Below are 18,832 nucleotides of genomic sequence, written 5' to 3'. Positions count from 1 at the left end.
TCTAAACCTCGTGTTTCTGCTCCCTGTGAGGGAGCCAGATGCAGGAAGGCATCCTGTGTTCTCCAAGCTGGGATCTAGACTTCCCTTCTCTGGCAACAAGATAAGAGGGAGAGAAGATGGGGAGAAGGAGAGAGGAAAGGGGAGGGGAGAGGAGAGATTGAGAGAGAGAGACACTAACACCTGTGCAAACCCATGGCCATTATTCCTTTGAAAAGTCCAACGCTGGTAAGTTCTAAAGGCTAGAAACCCCATCCTGCAGTCTGCTACCCCATCCCAGTGCTTGGTGCCCCTTCTCCACCAGGACAGTGAATTAAGCCCTACGTGCCTGCCTTGAGGCAGGAACCTGAGCTCCCCATTTTGAACTTGGTCCACCCCCATCCCGGAGAAGCCCCTCTACCAGTCCAACCCTCCTTGTGAGCCCCAGCTCTCTGCTAGACCTTCCTGGGTCTGCAGGAGAGCAGAACTTTCCCTGAAATCACGGCCCCTGCCCTCAAAGAGTTTGCAGCTCCAGATGAACTTAGGCCAACATGTAGTGGGTGCCTGGTGCAGGCTTGAGTGCTTTCCATAGATTGTGCAAACCAGCGCTGCCGCTAGAACTTCCTGGGATGATGGAAGTGTTGTCCAGCTGTGCCGTCCACATGTAAGCACTTGAAATGTGGCCAGTGCACCCGAGGAGCTGCTTTTTTAAGATCTTACTTAACTTTAATTGATGAATTTAAATAGCCACACGTGGCTAGATGCTGCCACATGGAACAGCACTGGCCCCAAACCTCACCATAACCCCTCAAGGTGAGTCTTCTTACTGTTCGCATTTTACAGGAAGAAACTGAGGTTTGGAGAGATGCTGGGCTGGGTCACCCAGGCACAGCCCAATCCCTTCCCCACCCAGCTTGCAAGTCTGTGCCGCCACAGAGATAAGATGCGGTTTAGGTACAAGAACTGATAACAGATAAAGAGATGATGAGCCAACCACAGCCCAGGAAGTGAGTTGGAGAGCAATTCAGGGGAAGTGAGTTGGAGAGCAATTCAGGGGATCGAGCCAGGCTGGGCAGTAGGGGAGGGCCTCCTGAGGCCGGAAGACCATCTCCCGCGTGCAAGGTCAGAGGGGACATTCCTGCATTCCTCGAAGACATTTCTCCTTCCCGCACCCCCTTTGAAGCCTATCGCCCTCTTGCACTTCCCTCTCTCAGTTCATCCCCGTGAGGAGCCCCTGAGGCCAGCAGCGCTATTCCCATTTTACAGATGAGGAAACAGGCAGGACACAGCAGTGCTGGGATTCAAACCCAGGTTCTGCCCAATCCACAGCATGTAAGTTGTCCTGCAGAGGAGGATGCAGGATAAGCCATATGCTTTGTCCAAGGCCAAAGCTGTCCCAGGGCACAGGCTGGAGCAGACACGCTCATCTGCCCTTCCTACGGTTGGAGGTCGGTTTCAGATGCCTGATGAGGCACAGTGACGGGGGCTGGGCAGGGTGGTGTGTTTCAGAAGCGGAAAGAGATGGCTGTGCAGACGGGGATGTCTCTGGGGTTGGGGAAGGAGGGCTTCAAGGGGGAGGCATTACGGGCAGAGAGAGATGACATGCTGTGAAGACAGCACGCACCTTCTCCTAGTGAAGACGCAGCGGGTCTCAGGGATCTTCCACCAAGGTTTGAACTCTAGATTCAAAACCATTTGTCCAGCAGGAAGAGCCTATGCTGGGAGCCCCACAACAGCTAACTTCCTGTCCAGCACTTCGTTGCTTGACCTTGGCCTGTCACTGTTCTCTCCAGTCCTCAGGTTCCCCATCTGTGAAGAGTAATAAACGCTCCCACCTTGAGGGATTGCATTAAGGTTCATAATAAAAAAGCAGAGTAGGAAATGCTTTGGAAACTGTAGATGGGCATTAGCAGCGGTTCTCATTAAGATACAGAGATAAAGCTATCCTTGTCCCTCCAGGCGCTGGAAGTCTAAAAGAGCAGAGGAGTCATGAAAACTGAAACTAAAACACTGAAGTCACATAGGAAATCCTAAGAGAAAGGGCTGTGAGAGCTGAAAAGGAAACGTCCTTCTCTCTTGCTGAGAAGGAGTGATCAAGGCAGACTTCCTGAAATAGAGGTACTGGAGCTAGGAAATAATAATAATAATAACAATAACACCAAAGCAGCAAGCACTGTGCAAATGCTTTGCATGGATTATCTCATTTCCTGTTCATAACAACCCTGAGTTTTAGACCATCGTTATCCTTAATTTACAGTTGAGGCTCAGAGACATTCAGCGATTTGCCCATAATCGCACAGCTAAAAAGTGGCAATGCTAGAAAAGTCAGGCCTGATTTGAAAGCCAAACTCTTGAGAGGAATTTGAGTAGACTGAAGGGAGAGATCCCCTCTCCCCTCCAGCTGCAGGTACATTATCAAGGCCAAGCCAATCAGAGCATCTCTCCTGGTCATGGTGATTGATTCAGCAATGGGCACATGACTTAAGATGGGCCGGTGAGACTCAAGCCCTGGACTTCCACAGAAACCATTGAAAAAGAGGAGGTTGTGTCCCCCCCCGCATCGCCCCCATCCCTGTCAGGTTGCTGAACCAGTGTGATGGAAGCCTGGAGCAGCTTCCCACTGCGAGAGCCAGGCTGAGAATGAAGCCAACACAGAGGGGGTGAGGGAGGAGAGAAAAGACAGATTTCTGCTGACATTGTTTGAACACCTTGAACCAGCCATGCCTGAAGTTTTAACCCTGGACTTTTTAGCACATAAGCCAATACATCAGTTACAACTATTTCAAAAGAAAACCCAGCTCAAACTGGCTTAAATGATCATTGGTTTTAATTGGCTCATTTAAATAAAATCTCCAGAGCTAGAGCTTCAGGTGATCAAGGTTCCGGCTCCATTTCTTTGACATATACCTCCTAGGCATGTCATAATTTTCCTGAGCTGGTGTCTTGACCGGCTCTAAATTGGCCGTAGCAGATCCATGCCTCATATCCGTAGCCAGGGTAAGACAGTGTCTCTCTCTCCAAACCAGGAAACGAATACCTGAGCCTTGCTCTGATTGGAAGAACTTGGATCACCTGCCCATCCCTGAGCCAACCGTGGGGAGTTCGATGAGGAATCAGGGTGATTGGCTTAGGCCCCCCTGGAGTTGGGGGGGCAGTTACGGGAGGGGAACACACACTGGGGAGGTGGACAGCACGACCACCACTCAGCCGGATTCTCTTTTCTCCCTCAGCCAGTTGACTTGGTACCCAGATTCTGGACAATAACAGTCACCAACCCCATTTCCAAAGAGTTTTCATTTAATTTTTTGATGGCTCCAGGCTTTTTTTTTTTTTTTTTTTTTGGCTATGCCACACGTGGCATGTGGGATCTTAGTTCCCCGACCAGGAATCGAACCTGCGTCCCCTGCGTTGGAAGCGTGGAGTCTTAACCACTGGACCACCAGGGAAGTCCCTCCAGGCTTTTATATTTGCAGTATTTACTGATAATTCTGTTGAGATTTGCATAACACCTTTCTTCCAAACCTCTCATCATGCCTCAAAAACAAGTTTCTAGGACCTTCCTCAGATTTCCTCCCAAGGGCGTGAAGTGTAACAATAAAAAACAGCATCAGCTTAATATATAGTTTTCAATCTATGACCCAACATTTGTAGTTTTTATTGGCCATTACTCTTCAGGCTTTTTCCCCTATAGTGGCGAACACTGCAAACAAGACAGGCTTTTTTTTTTTTTTTTTTTTTTTTTTGCCACGCTCTGCAGTATGTGGGATCCTAGCTCCCTAACCAGGGATCGAACCTGCACCCCCTGCATTGGAAGCACAGAGTCTTAACCACTGGACGGCCAGGGAAGTCCAAGACAGGCCATTTTTTGGGGGGCGGGGGCGTGCTGCGTTGGGTCTTCATTGCTGAGCTTGGGCTTTCTCTAGTTGAGGCAAGCAGGGGCTACTCTGGGTTGCAGTGCGTGGGCTTCTCATTGTGGTGGCTTCTCTTGCTGCGGAGCACGGGGTCTAGGTGCGCGGGCTTCAGTAGTTGTGGCACGCGGGCTCAGTAGTTGTGCTACGTGGGCTCTAGAGCACAGGCTCAGTAGTTGTGGCGCACAGGATTAGCTGTTCCGCGGCATGTGGGATCTTCCCGGACCGGGGCATGAACTCATGTCCCCTGCATCGGTAGGCGGACTCTCAACCACTGCGCCACCAGGGAAGCCCCAACAGACCATTTTAAATTGTTTTCTTGAATCTACACGGACTGAAATATCTTACATGCATTATTTCAGTAAACAGTCACCACTGCCCTGTGAGATACGTAGGCACTCTTGTTATCACCATTTTACAGAAGAGCAAAGTGAGGCACAGAGAGGGGAAAAATAACTGCTGGCCCGGCTGAGGAGCGGCAGGGCTGAGATTCTCACCCAAGTCCAAGGGAGTCAGGGACTGGCATCTCCTACAGAGCACCCCTTCCTTGGAAATGTGCACGATATCTTTCTGCCAGAGACTGGCTGAGTGCCCTGAAGAGGCCATAGCTCTTCTCTGGCCTCAGAAAGGTGCTGTTTTTCCTTCCTCAGAAAATTTCTGGATGAGCTGGATGCCCTCCACCTTCATAAAGCTTTCAGCTTGGGTCAAGAGTTGAAACATAATCACCCAAAGCTATAACTCAAAGACATCTGCCCAGCCAGCAGCATTTGAGCTGGGACTTCAAGGGTGGCTAATTATTGGTTATGCAGAGAGCAAGGAGAGCAACCCTGGCAGGGGCAAGGCTGAGCAAAAGACCAAGAGGCAGGAAATCATGGACCAGTGGTGCAACTTAGCTGGACCGCAGGATGCATAGAAGAAAGAAGCAGGGGGTGAGTCAGGAGAGAAGGGCTGGAAGGAGCCTGGTCTCCTGTATTTCTGCTAACTCTGCAGCGGCTGAGAGCAGCCTCCTCCATTAGCAGTTAGGGGCAGGCATATCCCTGGCTGGCCAATGAGAATTCATATCTCCATGGCCATAGTCATTGGTTCAGGGCTGGGCATGTGACCCAAGCCCAGCCAATAAGAGCCATCCCCAGGATTTTAGCTAAAACCATCAGAAAAGTGGCCTTCTCTGCTTTTGAGATTGTGGGCACCAGGAACCATAAAAGCTGGAGTTGCAAGGAGCCCTCTTTGTCACCTCACAGACACAATTCTTAATTGTTCAGACCAGTTCAGACCAGCCCAGAAAAAAGAGCTGTTGAGTCAGGCTGGCGTCATCCTAGCTTTCTTAAAGGACATCTCCACTGTTGCCTCAAGCAAAGTTTTCTTTTGACAGAAACCTCAGTCTTTCATTCCTTTTTCTCTTCTTTCACTTATTCTCACCCTCTCTTCCTTCTCTCCTTCCTTCCTTTCTCTTTCTTTTCACATCTCTTTTTCTCTTTGTTCCTCTCTCTTTCTTCATTATTATTTTTTATTTAATAAACATCTTTTAAAATAATCCTTAAAAAATGCATCACACATTCTACAAATACCTGACCAGTACTTTTCAAAACTGCCAAGGTTGTGAAACACAAGAAAGACTAAGAAGACAGACTTGAGGAGACTGAGAACACAGGACAACTCAATGCAACGTGATGCCCAATCATACCTGCTTCACGGTACTGAGATGATGGACAGAGAGCATTTAGTCCAGGGCCACATGCAGAGTGGGTCCTCATACGCTCAGGACTCAGCATTGTTGGAAGAATGCCAAGAGGGCTGGCCCTGGCTCTGGAAGGGGCCCTGGGCCAGGGCTGATGGAGTGGAGTGTCAGGACCTACCAGTCTATCCAGAGACCTGGGAACACATCTCCAGACTGGTTCTCCCTTCACCCTCTCCTCCGACTCACCTCTGCTCATTCATGCAACCGTCCTTTTCTGAGCTCCTCCTAGTGAAGCCGGGACTGGAGCTGAAGTAGGCTTGTGCCAGGGCTGCCAGGCTGTGGAGAGGCTGACACAGACACAGCAGTTAAAAGGCCAGGACAGAGGGGTCCCAAAAAAGAGGGCAGGAGGCCAGTGACTCCAAAGGGTGAGGCAATGCAAATATAGGGGCCACTTAGACCAGAAAAATGGCCAAAAAAAAAAAAAAAATTCTACCAATCCTTTTCTTTCTTCTGCTTCTTTCTCTTCCTTATTTTCTTCCTCCTCTCCTTTCCTCCCTCCCTCCCTTCCTTTTTTCCTTCCTTCCACCTTTTCCTTTAATTTCTTATAAGAAAAAAAAAAAGGCGGGTACATAAAGCAACTTTGTTATCAATTTTTGCAAAAGGGCCTAAGAGGCACCGGGCGGAAAGATGAGAATAAAATTACATCCTCATTCTCGTCATCTGAGCGGCAGGCTGTGAGCCGCCCACACACCCAGACAAGGGCGGGAGGGACAAGTCGGCCAGCTGGGACCTGCCAAGCAGCCTGGGCCCTCCCAGGCCTCTCCCCATCGCTGGTCTCTCTGCTTCCTTGTGCCCCCCGCACTGGGTGGACGAGAATACTGAGCTCCAGGGTGGGGGAGGGGCTGCCCTCTCCAGGCTCCTCTGTGGGCACAGCTCCCCCGATCCTGCACTGCAGCCCCACCCACCACCCGGGGTTCCCCAGATGGCCTGCATCTGCTGGCCTCTGAGTGTCCGTGTGTGCTGTTCCCTCTGCCTGGAGCCCCCTCTCCACCTTTCGGGATCCTTCTAGAAGTCAGCCTGGCTGAGTGCCCATAGGCTTTTAGGATCCAGTGGTCATCCTGCCCTGGGAGCCTTCCTGGATGCCACGGGCACCCTGGCACCTGCCTCCTGGATGGTGACAGTGTAGGTTCTGCACCCTGTGGTCCAGCAGCTTCTTGGAGAGGGGGAGCTGGGACTGGCCTTCCTTACCTGTGTCTCCTCCCCCTGCACAGTTCTGGCATAATTATGCTCAGATGGAGCATAATGTCTGAGTATGTTTGTTGAGAGTAAACGATGGAAGACAGGCCGTCCCTGGGGGAAGGCGCTCCGCAAGCCCAGGGGTATCCGACTGTGGTCAGGGGGTGGGGGGCGCTTGTAGCCGCACCCGGCACCCCACACAAAGAGCAGTTTTGGGAGCCAGGGTCCAGCCGCTGCTCTGTGCTGGTGACCCCAGGCCACGGCGGCACACGGGGACCCTCAGAGCCTCAGCTTCCTCACCGCAATTCGGGGGCGGGGCCGCCGTGCCTTGCTGGCAGGGCTGCTGGGGAGACCAAATAGCGTCACCCCCCACCCCAAGCCCTCCAAGGACTTTGCACCACACTTAGAATCAAATCCACAGCCCGGCCCCTCCGCAGCTAGAAGGCCTTGCCCACCCTGCCCCTCCCCCATTCTCCCCTCACAGTTCACCGTTCCCTTTGCCAGGAATGCCCTTCCCCACACATCTGGACGCCCCGTGCTCCATCCCCTCCAGTCCGTCTCCCCAGCGGGCTTCCCCGACCACCAAAATGGGGCCCCCTCCTCACCCCCATCCCCGAAGCCCGCTTACCCTACACGCCTGCCCACGTTCCTGCAGAGTCACAGCCTGCCCTGTCCACGGGGGGACTCCAGGGCCGTCTGAGTCAGCCTGGCCTGGGTTCCAGTCCCGACACCACCCCTCACCAGCTGTGAGACTCTGGGCGACCTCCAAACCCACCCTGCGAGTCTCCCATCTGTGAAGTGAGGTGTGAAGCACTGCCTGGCAGGGTGACTGCAAGGGTGGAGCAGGTCTGGGAGGTCACCTTCTCTGCGCAGGATCACTGCACAGAGTGGGTGTGACACGCACATGGACACCACCACGGCGGGCCCCTCTCCTAAGCACTTCCCTATTATCTCCTTTAACCTTCACACCAATCCAATTGGAAGTCACCCTCATGATCACATTTCACCAATGAGGAAACTGAGGCACAGGAAGGCGAAGTGACACAGCTAAGAGGCGGCAGCCTGGGGCTTGGAACCCAGAGTCTGTGTCCTTACCCACTCCCTCCACAAATGGGGGCTGTAAATAGCATTTAGCGCCTGTCCTGTGTGCATGGGAAGTGTGCTCCGGGCAGGAGCTCAATGACGTTTGAAGACTCGCTGACCAAATGTCTGCATTTGGCGCCCCAGAAGCCCAGCTAGAACAAGGATTCAAATGGAAGCTGTTTGTTTGGATGTGACCCCAGGAATCACCTTTAGGGGCGTGGGGAAATGAGACAGGGAAGGGGAGGAGCCCACAGCTGTGGCTGCCTGACACAGCCCTTTGCTGTGTGGTCCTGGACCAGCCACCATCCCTCTCTGAACCCGAGTTTCCTCTTCTATAAAGGAGGCCTCAGCCACCCAGTAGATAAAGAGTGGGAGGTCTCCCGGGACTGAGAAGGGTCCCGGCTGGGCTCCCAGCCCCGGTCCGAGCTCCAGGAAACAGAGGGTGCCCCAGCGAGGGCTGTGTGTGGGCGCAGAAGCCACAGGAGGGCAGGCACAGCGCCCGGGCTGTTACCACAGGGGCTGCAGAGAAACCACATCACAGCCACCACAGCCGCCACCATCCCACGGCGACTTCCGCTGCTGCCTCTCTCAGGGAGCGTCTCCTCCCGGCAGTTAGCTGTCCCCTCCATCAGCACCTGCCCCAGGTGGCCCGTCAGCCTTACCAAGGGAGCCTGGCCGCTGTTCCAGAGGTTGTGCCGCGGCAGGCCCACTTTGAAAAGTTATGGACACTCCTGTGGTTGAGCTCACGTCCCTGCGTTCCAGCACTTGTGACCTCGGGCCAGTCACTTCCCTGCCCTGATTCTCAGTGGCCTCCTGATCTAGTCCACTGCCCGGCAGCCGAGCCTCCTGCATCCTCTTGACTTTCAGCCTTTGCACTTGCTCTTTCCTCGTCAGTTGTGCAATGCCCTTGAGGGGCGGGGGGGGCGGGCGGTAAGCCCCCACTGGCCACCCTCCTCAGACTAGCTCGGCACCTTTCGCCTCCCCTCACCTACCCTCCCTCAGTAGCTCTGAGCCCAGGTTGTGAGGTAGTGCTTATCCCTTCGCAGCCTCCTCTGACTCCCCCACGGCAAAGCCCATGAGAGCACAAACTTATCTTGCCTCCTGCCAGACCTCAGGGCCTAGCACAGGGACTGGCATACAGCAAGTGCTCAATAAATGCTCGTCGAATAAGTGAATTACTGTCTGAAACACTTGTCCTTGGTCAATGGCTTGGTCTTCCAGGACCAGACTTAAATGTCACCTTCTCCAGGCAGCCTTCCCTGATTGCTTCTGTGATTCCTTTTCTAGGTTTTCAGAATCCCCCGAACCTTTTTCCAAATCACAGTCGCCTAGCCTGTCAGGCGTCGTCGCCCAGTTACCGGGACCCCAGCCCGCCCCCCACCCCCCCTTCTCCAAGCGAGGAAGAGCGAGCTGGAGGGGGAGGAGGGAGGAGGAGCAGGCTGTGTAGGAGGTGGCGCAGGTGGCCAGGCACTGCCCAGGGCGGAGAAGTGAGCAAGGCCCGCGGCCGGAAGGAGGTGGGGGAGGGGCGGGGAGGTCGGTGGTGGCGTCAGGCCCGCGGACGGGGACGGCGTTGGGGGTGGGGGGTGCTGGTATTTCCTGAGGCCGCCCGGAAATGCCTGGGGCCGACCTGAGGCCCCAAGAGGGGGCGGCCGGGGAGGTCCACACCCTCCCTCCACGCCCAACGGGCTTAGGTCACAGTGAGCCTTCCGAGCAGCCGCGGGCGTGTTGCGGGCGTGTTGTTCGGTGCCCGTCAGGAAACTGAAGCCCAGAAGCCCAGGCTGCGCCCTCCAGGCACCGCCCCCCGCCACGCCCCGTCAGGGCTGCGTCATCCCCAGCCCCTTCATCCCACCAGCGGGGAGGGACCAGACATGGAGGTGGAAGGGTTGGTGGTTGCGTGGCTGACCCCTGGCCTGCTGGGCCAGCAGAGGCCAGCTCCTCGCGCTGGTACATCTCCGCCCCCACCGGGACCACAGAATGGCAGGCTCCCGGCGCGCCCCATTTCACACGGAGACTGAGGCCCCAAGAGGGGCAGGTGGAGGAGTCAGAGTCCATCCTGGGCTGGACAGCTTCTACCTGAGTTCAAATCCTGCCGCACTTCCTGTAGCCGGACAAGCTGCTTTGCTTCTCTGAGCCGCAGTTCCCTCCCCTATGGTGGGGATATAGCCGGGCCTGGCTCCGAAGGCTGCAGTGAGAAATAAGTTGATCTGTGTAAATCACTGTGTAGGGCACATAGTGTGTTTTCAGTAAATGCGGGTTATTATCATAGAAACATGATCAGGCCTCCCCCACCTCCAAACAAAAAGCCTCTCCCCTTGACCTTTACCCTCCACAGACTTCTGCCTAGCCTCTCCTTTTCCCACGTCTTCTGACTTCTATCAAATACACATCTTCTATAAAGTTAAGCATGTGTTTGACTACAAAAAATAGATAACAGATCAGAGTGGCTCAGACAAATAGGAGTGCATTTTCCCCCATCCCAGTGAGCTTGGAGATCAGCTATGGCTGGCATTGCTTTACCAGGCCAGTGATGTCAGGGTTCATAACTCTGCAATTTCTTGGCTTTTCCCTCTTGTTTGCAAGATGGCTGCTACTGCACCTGCTGTTGCATCTGCATTCACATTTAAGACAGGAAGGAAGAGGAATGGTTAAGTTTAGGGTGAATTGAAAGCATTTGTCCCTTTTATCATGAAGAGAAATAATTTCCCAGAACCTACCCCTACCCCCCCCCACCCCACCGACTCCTTAGATCTAATCAGCCAGAACTGTGTCACATGACCACTCCTAACTGCAAGGGAGACTGGGAAGGTGAGTCATTTCTCCTCTCCAGTCTCTTAAGTGGAAGGCAGCAGGGGAGGGGGGGTTGGGGATGGCAGATAGATAGGTCAGTCAGCTGATGTGGCTGCCACACTTTCCCTCCATCTCCCTCTAGCTCGGCCACTCCCTAGGCCGTGCTCTCCTAGTCGCCCTGACCGTCTTCCTCATCCAGTGGCCACCCCATTTCCATTTCTCTTTGGAAATTGGAAGCTCTGACAACTCTGGGTCTGCCTGCACTTCTGCAGGGCAGCAATCTGCTGATGCTGAGCAGGGCTGCCCCGTTAGGCAGGACATGACTGTTCACCTCAGTCTCCACCACTCCCTAATGTCTCACATGTAGTCATATTTCTTGTCTAGCTCTTGTTGGTGTTGGAATTTGCACCCCTGAATTAATGTATTCATCTTCCCCTCCCTGACCTTATTTCAGGGAAATAACACACAAAAACATCCTTTTAGGTATTTCATAGCTGTGCAGCAAAAAGTTTCCTTTCCACCACAGACCCCAGGCACCCAGTTCCTCTCCTTAGGGATAAATAATCAATACCTTGTTTAAAACTTTAGAGATATTTTATATACATACAGGCAAATCTACCTATATTTCCCATCCCCCAACCCCTTTTTCACTCAAATGTGAGCATATACTACACATTGTTCTGTACTTGGTTTCCCCCCAATTTACAATATCTAACAATATCACTTACAGATCACTTCCTGGGACTTCCCTGGTGGTCCAGTGGTTAAGACCCTGCGCTTCCACTGCAGGGGGCACAGGTTTGATCCCTGGTCGGGGAACTAAGATCCTACATGCCAAGCATCAGGGCCAAAAAAAAAAGAAAAAAGAGAGATCATTTCCTATCCACACACAGCCACCCTCTTCATTCCTTTTTCTGGCTGCAGAGCAAGTCCCCCTCCCCCTTCTTTGAGCCTGTGTTTCTTCCTTCATAGAGGGGGTCTGATAAATAATACCAACCCCAGAGGACCAGTAGGAGAATTCAGAAACATTGGTTTATGATGTCTGAGTCTGGGAGACCAGGTTTATTGCCCACCCTGCTGAATGTGAGGTGAGAGTTTCCAGAACCAGGAGAGTCAGAGGCGCCCAAGGGGAGCCCATGGAAAACCAGCAGTCAAGTGCTTTATGTGTATTGCTTTATCTAATCCTCACAGCAATCTTCTAAAGGAGGTGCTATGATCATCTCCATTCTACAGAAGGGGAAACTGAGGCACAGAGCAGCTAGGTGACTTGCCTGGAATCACACAGCAGAGAGTGGTACAGTTAGGATTTTAACCCACAGCTGCCCTTCCAGTGCCAGCACCCAGGCAGCTGGGCGCCCTCCCCTGACCCAGGGCTGACCGCCCACATCCAGATGAGCAGTCCCCGGGCTGAAGGGGACCCTCCAGGTCACTCTGCCTCGGGGCAGACGTCTGGAGCCACATTTGTCTCTGTGCTCAAAGCAGGCGAGGTTCAAGGTCTCTTTATCCGTGGTATGGGGCTGGGTCACTCAAGTGACCTTAGGGACCCAGAGGCTCTGGAGCCAGACTACTCCATCCCAGCTGCGTGGCTTTGGACAAGTCACCTCCCTCTCAGAGTCTCAGTTTTTTCATCTGTAAAAGGAGACCAAAAATTGCTCTTCAGTCATGGTATTGTTGGGGGATAACTTTTCTAATAAATATATTCATCACTTAGGAAAGTTCCTGGAATATAGAAACATCAGAAAAAAAGTTTATTATTATTATCATTGACAACACTGTCTCTGGAAGCTCTTGCAGCAGAAAGCGGGAGGGTCACCCAAGGAACCAATCCTTCCTGCTGGCCTTGGACCCAGGACCTGGAAGGGGCTTCAGGCCACCCCCTGACACCCCGTTCTAAGGGGATCAGACTCAGGCCTGGGGAGAGGCAGCCTCGGTGAGGCAGGCCCGGTACCGGTACTGTAGGCGCCCCCCTGCGGGGCCCCCAGGCCCCCTCCTGCCTGGCCCCCTGCCACCCCTCCCCCATCTCTCCAGGCTCTCAGGATGAGGTCACCTCAGCTTCTCCCCCAGTGACCACAGACCTTCCAGACGTGCAGGCAGCCCCTTGACCTCTGACCTGCAGGGACTCCAGGCTCTGACCTCAGGCTGTGACCCAGCAACGGTTCTGTCCTCACCACCCCTCCATGCGGAGCAGGGGAGAGGGCGCTGTGTGGGCCCTGGGGACGCTCCCTGGCAGGAGGTGGACCCCATTGTCCAGACCTTCCCCGGGCGGGGGAGCTGGGGCCTGGCGGGGTGCCAGCAGGGGGGCGCCCCCGTGGGAGCACCCATGTCCCCATGTCCACGAGCACCGGAAAGGCTAGGCGCTACGCCTCCCCCCGTGCCTCCACCCCTTGGGGCCTGAGCATGCATCAGCTCCGGGGGCCGCTCCGGTCGCCGCCCAGATCGCCGCGCTCCTCCAGTTGCGCGCTTCCCCAGTCCCGGGGGCGCCTCCCGGGCCTTCCCGCCCCTCCACCGGCTCCACCTGCACCCCCGGCCCTGCTCCAGCCCGCCGCCCACTCATTTTGCAGGACAGTTAAAAAGTCACCTCCTGGGCAGCCTGCCCTCATCCTGCGTCCCTCCTCAGGCTGGTAAAGGTCTTCCTGCTCCGGGAAGCCCGCTCCGGCCGGATCTCGCCGCCTCACCCGGTGCGGACCCGCGGGCCCTCTCCCGCGGGGTCAGCCCTCCAGCCCCGGGCGCCCTCTGGCGGCGACGCTCAGATCGCAGCGCCCTCCGCCCGCCGGGGCCGCAGCCTCGGCACCTCGGGGTGCCGGTGCTGAGCTGGGCCCTGGGATTCGGCAGATCCGACGATGAGCAAAGTCACCGCCTCAGGACGCAGACAGGGCCTAACGACAGTCAAGCCGCACGGGGTGCGCTATAAAGAAAGGAGCGGGACCGAGCGTGGCCGAGGAGGTGCTTCGGGTGGGACATGCTGGGGGCGGCCTCAGAGGGAGGGGAGGACAGCGGTGTCCCCGCCTCGGGCTGTCGTGGACGGCAGTGTGTACCACACGCGTCCCTCACTGCCTGCAGCCTCTCTCCTCCCAGTTCTCCGGGCTCCTCGGCCGGTTCCTCCTCCTCTTGCTGGTCTGTTCACGTCGGGGCGCCCCTGGCGCACCCTGGGCCTTTTCTCTGTCTACCCTAACTCCCCGGGGTGACCTCAGTCCAGAGTCTCTGAGCACCAGCTATGCCCTGACATTTCCTAAAATATCATCCTCGGACCTGGCCTCTACCCTGGACTCCAGGCTCATGCATCCAACACCCCCGCATCTGGAGACAAGCTCCCCGTCTTGCCACCCGCCAGCTGCTCCATCTCTAAGACCTCTGTCCTGCCCATCGCTCAGGACAAGAACGAACTCTCTCTCATCCCCTGCATCGGGTCCACCAGCGAATCCCATTGGCTACCAGTAGAGGGTACCTGGAATCTGACCCTGGCCCCCTCCCCGCCCCCAAGGCCGGTCACCTGGACTACGCAGTGCCCTCCTCACCTGCCTCCTGTCCTCCACCCGTGTCCCCAGTCTGACCCCCAACCCTAAGTCGGACCTCATCCTTCCGCGTCTCAGGACCCTGTCTGGGCTCCCAGCTCGCCTGGAGTCTTACTGTGGTCTCTGAACCACCCTCAGGGCAGGGCCAGGTTTTGTGGGGCCTGACGCTTCTGTAATATAGGAGGCCGTCTCTAAGAAAAAGAACACAAGCTTACAAATGCAAAACGAGGGAACCTGGGAGGAAGCGGGGAGTCAGAGTGGCAGAGAGTGGTCTTCGCCAGTTGTGATGAAGACAGCTTGCTCGTCTGGTACGGGCTCTTCGGAAAGCAGAATCTGCATTGTGAGGAGTGAGGAGGGTGGTCACCCCGGGGACATGCTGGTAGAAGCAGGAGGCGGGCAGGGAGCTGGGCCTCCGTGGACACTCCTCGAGCCCCTCGTTTCTGACGTGGGCCCTTTCCCGTAGGCACGTGCTACTTCTGTAGAAACGTTTCCTAAGAGGATAAAATGAATTAAATACAGGAAATTAACGAAATATTATCAAAGGAAACCTATTACATCTCCAACCTGGGTTTCTTGCAAAAATGTTTAAATTGCCTTCTTTAATGGTTTGCTATGAACTACACGGAGCTCCAGGAAAGGCACTTGCACATTTTACAAAAGCTGTGACCACGTGAGCTCGTTGCAAGGTCCCTGCCGGTGCCTTGCAAGCCTGGGCAGCTGAGGGGACTGCAGCTTAAGCCTTGTTAGCTCCTCGGTGAATTTGCCCCCATCCTCCTGCCTGTCGCCTCCTGGCTTCATCCCTCACCCCTCGCCCAGCTCCTGCCACACTGGCCTCCTCGCTGCTCCTCAACCCCCCCGCGCAGCCCCACCGCAGGGCCTTTGCACCTGCTCTTCCCTTTGCCTGGAGTGCTTCCTCCCCCAGGTCTTCCTGTGGCTCCCTCGCCGCCTACAGGTTTCTGCTCAAGTATCACCTCTTCAGTGAGGCCTGACCTCACCACCTTATCTAAGGTGATACCCTTCCCCTCTCCTACACACCTCCTCACGACCCTGCCCCCTGAGATGGAAGCAGTGCAGGTGATCAAATGAGGGCCTCCTGGGAGGCCACCGAGCCTGGGACCTGAGACTGGGAAGTGGTGATTACGAGGACGAGGGTGCTCAAGGCATAAGGAACAGCAGTGAAAAGCTGCAGGGGACTGAGGTTCTCCAAGCCTCAGTTTCTCCATCTGTAAAATCAACTCAGTGACACCTCAGAGGCATATTGGTGAGAAAATACATCTTGAGCATGTATGCAGTAAGTGCTCAATAAATGTTAGCTGTGAGTGTTACATTCAGTTTGCTTCCCTCCGCTGTGAGAGAAACTGTGAGTGAATAATTATAGCTATTATGATAGTTAACCCTGGTTGAGCTCTACTGTCTCAGTTTGGGTCTCCTAAAACACACACTGAGACAAGAATTTGGGAGCAAGGAGTTTCTTTGGAGGGGAACCTCGGGAGTCCCTGCAGGGAGATGGGAAGTGAGATGGGGACGGGAGGAGAGCAAAGGAGCAGGTCCTGCTGCAGGCAGCTGCTCCTCAGAGGACGGGTAGAGCTCACCCCAGAGTCGTCTGCCAGGGGCTGCGAGAGGTGGCATTTGTCCTCCTCGGATGACGTTTGCTGCTTTGCCCTTCACCTGGGCTGAGTGTTCTCTGGCAGCCAGAGAAAGCCCTCAGGTGCTCGAGGTGCAGGGTTGCTGACTGCAGCAAATAAAACTACAAGCTTCCCAGTTAAATCTGAACTACAGATTAACAATGAATGATTTTTAGTATAAGTATTTCCCGTGCAATATTTGAGACATTCTAAAGAAGGACTCATTGTTTATCTGAAAATCAAATTTATCTGGTGTCCTGGGTTTTAGCTGGTAACCTTCTGAGGTGGGAAGCTAAGGGCTTGTACAGGAAATTCGTGGCTGGCTTGGCGCTAGTGGGGCTGTTAGCTGGAGACTCAGTTCTCCTCCACGTGGATCTTCCCATCACTGTGCTTCCTCACAACATGGCAGCTCATTCCAAGCAATAGGAATCAGAAGGTTCTGGTTCTCTGGATGTCTGGACTCAGAAGTCCCAGGACATTACTTCTGGTGTGTTCTACTGGTCTGGGCCAGCCCAGATTCAAGGGGCGGGGAAATAGCCTTCACCTCTTGATGTGGGAAAGACGGTGTCTACAGGGAGGGGAGACATTGGTGGTGGCCATCGTGGGGATAGTAAACTGCAGTGGGAAAGCATTTCCTTCTTTCCGTCTGTTGATTACGTCCAGGTGAATTCTCTGCACGGTGTTAGGGCAATTCAAATTTTTCCAGTTATGGGTTGTGACCCCTTAGCGAGTTGTAAAATCAATGTACCAAATCCAAACCTGTCAGTGTTAAAATATTCTTTTAATTTGCAGTTTCTGAACATGCACAAAAATAGAAAGTATGAGCCCCCTGTACCATCACTCAGCTTCAATCCCCACCCACTTTTTTTACACATGTGCATCTACCTGCCTTTGAACATTTTTTAGAAATAAAATAAAGTGGGGTGGGATAAATTAGGAGTTTGATATTAACATATACACACTACTATATATAAAATAGATGACCAACAAGGACCTTCTGGATAGCACAGGGAACTATACTCAGTATCATTGTAATAACCTATAATGGAAAATAATCTGAAAAAGAACATATATATATGTAAAACTGAATCACTTTGCAGTATACCTGAAACTAACACAACATTGTAAATCAACTATATTTCATTTTTTGTTTGTTTGTTTTTAGATTTTTTTTGATGTGGACCATTTTTAAAGTCTTTATTGAATTTGCTACAATATTGCTTCTGTTCTGTGTTTTGGTTTTTTGGCTGCAAGGCATGTGGGATCCTAGCTCCCCTACCAGGGATCAAACCCGCACCCCCTGCACTGGAAGATGAAGTCTTAACCACTGGACCGCCAGGGAAGTCCCTACTTCAATTTTTAAAAAAGAGGGAAAAATAAAATAGATTGAATAAAATAGAATAGAAAATATCAGAAAAATAAGGATATTATTTTGTGAAATTGTTGTTTCATTTTTATGTATCTCCTGGGTCGGAATGTTAAAATGTGTTTGAAAAAACGCTTTTCTGTTACTTAGTTAATATCCGATTTGAGCAAAGGGCAGGCCATGCACGGTTTTTGTGAGAAACAGTATGGAACAGCGTTTCATAACATAGTCTTGGTTTTATCGTAGTTTCCTTGTTATTACGTGTAAAGCGACACTAATTTTCCACTTAGGAGTATCGATGTGCAAGTTCCCCCTTTCAATACATTTACTGACGTTTTAAAAGACGTCCTCAAAAAAAAGTCATCTGTTCATGGAACCGTTTTCAGTTTTATTAAGTAGTAGTAATTCAGGGAGGTGGGGTGCAAGTCCGAGAGTTGCACGAATGACGTGAGGGAAAGGCCGCCGGCCCTGGCCTGGCCCAGGCCCCAGCCTGGACCCCCCTCCCTGGTGGCTCGGCCCCCGTGGGACCCCAGACCCTGCCTCACTTCTCAGACAGGAAGGCGGCCTGCAGTTCCGAGCGACGCCGCGGGAGGGCAGACGCGGCCGCCGACCGAGGGAGGCGGGCAGAGAAGCTGCGGCGCCCGGAGACTTGAGTTCGATCCCCGGATCCTCCGCTACCCAGGCTGCTCCTTAATCCCTCCCCCGGTAAAACGGGTTCCTGTAAAGGTTAAATACCGTGACTATAACATATAGTTTCTGAACCCGTTTTCCCCCCAACTTCATCTCAGATCGGAACTGTGGACCTCCCGCAAGAGCTGGGGGAGGCCATTTAATGAGCTGGAAGAATTTAAGGAATTTTTATCTAGCTGGTGTGTGTTACGGAGAGCGTGGGAGCAGAGGAACGACGTGATTAAACAATGCAGAAAAAAGAAAAGAGAGGGGCTTCCCTGCTGGCGCAGTGGTTGGGAGTCCGCCTGCCGATGCGGGGGACGCGGGTTCGCGCCCCGGTCCGGGAGGATCCCACGTGCCGCGGAGCGGCTGGGCCCGTGAGCCGTGGCCGCTGGACCTGCGCGTCCGGAGCCTGTGCCCCTCAGCGGGAGAGGCCGCAACAGTGAGAGGCCCGCGTACCGCAAAAAAAAAAAAAAAAATCATCAATAAGCATAAGGATATTGGTATAAAGCTTTGTGGTCTTTTAAATTTTTTAAACTGCAGACACACATACACAAATATAAATATGTAAATATTTGCCCACAAACTCAGGGGTGCAAGAAATGTCACATTAGTTCATTAAAATTTTTTCTTTACATAATGACTTGTTTTTATAAAAGTGAGACACGCTCAACAGAAGGAAATCCAAGCAATTTAGAAAGTACAAAGAAAATAAGCAGTAGAACATCATCACAAGTAGGACTGTATATTTCGCGAGTATGTTATAGAATTCTCCCTACCCAGCTTCACTCACTTCTACAGGATGAATAAATAGATGGACAGATGTGACTCTTAAGACTGGGGTCATGATCCATGTGTTGTTTTTTTTTTTGGGAGGGGGGCGGGGCGCACCACCGTATGTGGAACTTCCCCCACCAGGGATCCAGCCCGTGCCCCAGGCAGTGGAAGCGCAGTCATAACCACTGGACCTCCAGGGAAGTTCTGTGTGTGTA

The 18,832-nt window shown here is 53.3% G+C and overlaps 1 long non-coding RNA gene across 2 annotated transcripts; it reads right to left on the bottom strand.

Annotated features, from left to right (window-relative positions):
- Positions 1–3,284: 3,284 nt before the first annotated feature.
- Positions 3,285–13,295, bottom strand: LOC114485567 (uncharacterized). 2 transcript variants are annotated; one of them, XR_003678975.2, is made up of 6 exons: positions 13,247–13,295; positions 11,397–11,495; positions 10,399–10,489; positions 9,955–10,063; positions 5,809–5,909; positions 3,285–5,713 (listed from the first exon to the last, which is right to left on the bottom strand). It is a non-coding gene; the product is annotated as an uncharacterized lncRNA (long non-coding RNA). The 2 variants fall into 2 exon arrangements; XR_008616900.1 differs by lacking the exons at positions 9,955–10,063; positions 10,399–10,489; positions 11,397–11,495; positions 13,247–13,295 and adding an exon at positions 7,427–7,821.
- Between the last annotated feature and the right edge of the window lie 5,537 nt (positions 13,296–18,832).

This window comes from Physeter macrocephalus, unplaced genomic scaffold (assembly GCF_002837175.3).
Source record: "Physeter macrocephalus isolate SW-GA unplaced genomic scaffold, ASM283717v5 random_1405, whole genome shotgun sequence".
Classification (NCBI taxonomy): Eukaryota; Metazoa; Chordata; class Mammalia; order Artiodactyla; family Physeteridae; genus Physeter; species Physeter macrocephalus.
Note: the sequence above shows the minus strand (reverse complement) of the source record. Positions and strands in the feature narration are given on the sequence as shown.